Source organism: Galeopterus variegatus, unplaced genomic scaffold, assembly GCF_000696425.1.
Source record: "Galeopterus variegatus unplaced genomic scaffold, G_variegatus-3.0.2 Scaffold10921, whole genome shotgun sequence".
Classification (NCBI taxonomy): Eukaryota; Metazoa; Chordata; class Mammalia; order Dermoptera; family Cynocephalidae; genus Galeopterus; species Galeopterus variegatus.
In genome coordinates, this window is record NW_007737032.1 from 34809 (window position 1) to 36952 (window position 2144).

Below are 2144 nucleotides of genomic sequence, written 5' to 3' on the forward strand. Positions count from 1 at the left end.
AAAAAAAAAAAAAAAAAAAAAAAAAAAAAAAAAAAACAACGTCGTCTAAAATGTAACAGAAGAAACATTTCAGGAAGTATTGAGAAGGCAATTTCTATCAAGGTGCCCCAAAACCATAATGGCAGATCTATAGGGTATGCATTGGTAGGACTTGCTTCATTTGAAAATGCTAAAGAAGCCTTAAATTCCTGTAATAAAAGACAAATAGAAGGCAGAGCAATACACTAGAGTTGCAAGGACACAGAGGATCAGCTAATACAAGAAGCCAGCCAGCCAAAACTCTGTCAAGTTCTATCTGGGGATACTACAGTACAAAAGAGACACTGAAAGAATCCTTTGACACCTCCATGTGTGCCAGGATAATCACCAACCAGGATGTGTTAGGCTTGTAGACTGCAGCAGTGTGGAAGATGCCAAAGCCACTAAGGAGGTCATGGAAGTTGGTGAAATTGATGAGAACAAATTTACCTTGAACTAGGCCAAGCCCAAAGGCAAAGGTGTCTTTGGAGGTCTCAGAGGAGGCAGAGGAGGATGTGGAGGCAAAGATGGTGGAAGAGATGGCCAACGTGGATTTGATGGCAGAGATTGCATAGGATTTGGAGGGCAGGGAAGCTTCTGAGGAGGAAGAGAAGGAGGAGACCACAGCCACAAAGAAAGAAGACCACGTGTGATTCGTTTTTTTCCGTTCCTCAGTCTTTTCCTCTTCCATTTGAAAGTAAGAACTCTGGGGTTTTCATTATTACCTAATCAATGTCAGAGTCTTCAGAGGACACTTCAAGACAGCATACGGTCCTGTGGTGTACTTCGAAATCCATTCATATAATATTTCAAGGGAGATTCCCTGTTGGTTTTGACTGGATGTTCATATAAATGTTTTAAAGAGATGAGATAAGGATAATCCTTACATGTAAGTTTTGAATTTATATTAAATTTCATCACATGTGCAAAACTATTTTTCCCTATAGATAGTTTTATGCATTGGGGGCTGGTAAAGAAATGCAGAAGATTTTATGATGATTTTTGCTTCAGTGACTTTGGGACAAATTACAAGTCCTAAACTCTGGTGCCAGAAAAAAGACATCCCATTAAAGCTGCTCTAAAACCACTTTTGGGATATTCAATAATTCAGCAAGCTGACCTATAAATTTATCCCTGTGACTATTCTCCTCACACAGTCATCTATGTTTTAAAGTAATTTCCTTTGCATACTTTCTTTCTGTTCTTCCTTTCTTATAAACACTGAACATGTATGGTGTTTAATGGCTTACAAATGACTTTGATAAACATGGCCTCATTGATACACATCAGTGAAGTAGAAAGTACTATGCATGTTTTGCAGCTGGACAAAGAGAGTCAGAGAGGATTATAAATGTTCTCAAAGGCTTGAAGCTATTGAGCAGTAAGCCTGGAGGCCAAACGAAGACCCCCAGACTTTAGATTCAGTTTCCTCTTTAGCAACCCATGCCATCTCCTCATTTTAGGAGAGTACTAGGGAATGTGGTGCTACCCAGGGCCAATGGGCAGCAATTGGATTTCTCTAAACTACTATAACACAATAACTAGAAAATACTCTTCTTTTTAAAAATTTAGCTTTTCTTTCTTCACTGTACAAATCTATCCCAATTATTCTATCCAGGCTACACTCATCGGGAATTTGGGTTGTTTCCAATTTGGGGTTATTATAAATAATGCAGATATGAATGTTCTTTTACTTATGTCCTGGTGCACTCATACATAATGCCTCTAGGGTAAATACTTCAGAGAGAGATTGTTGGATCATAAGGAATGTGTGTCTTCATCTTGAGTACATAATAACAAACAACAAACTCTTCTCCAAAGCAGTTCAACTAATTCGTACTTTCAACAGCAGTATATGAAATTGCCTACTGATCCTCATTCTCACCAACTCTTGATATTAGCAGACTCATTAAGTTTAGCAAATTTGATGGGTGTGTAATGGGACCTCATTGTGGTTCTAATTTGCATTTGCCTAATGTTTAATGATGTTGGCCATTTGGATTTCCTATTTGGACAAAGTTCTTTTCAAGACTCTTGACCATTATTATTGTGTTAACTGTCTTCTTTTAAATTCAATCTTAAATACTTGATTTTTTTTTTTTTTTTTTTTTTTTTTTTTTTTTTTT

General features: G+C 37.1%; 1 pseudogene; it reads left to right on the forward strand.

Moving 5' to 3' along the window:
• The window catches only part of LOC103610319, a 12670-nt pseudogene that overhangs the window by 1532 nt on the left and 8994 nt on the right, over positions 1-2144 (forward strand).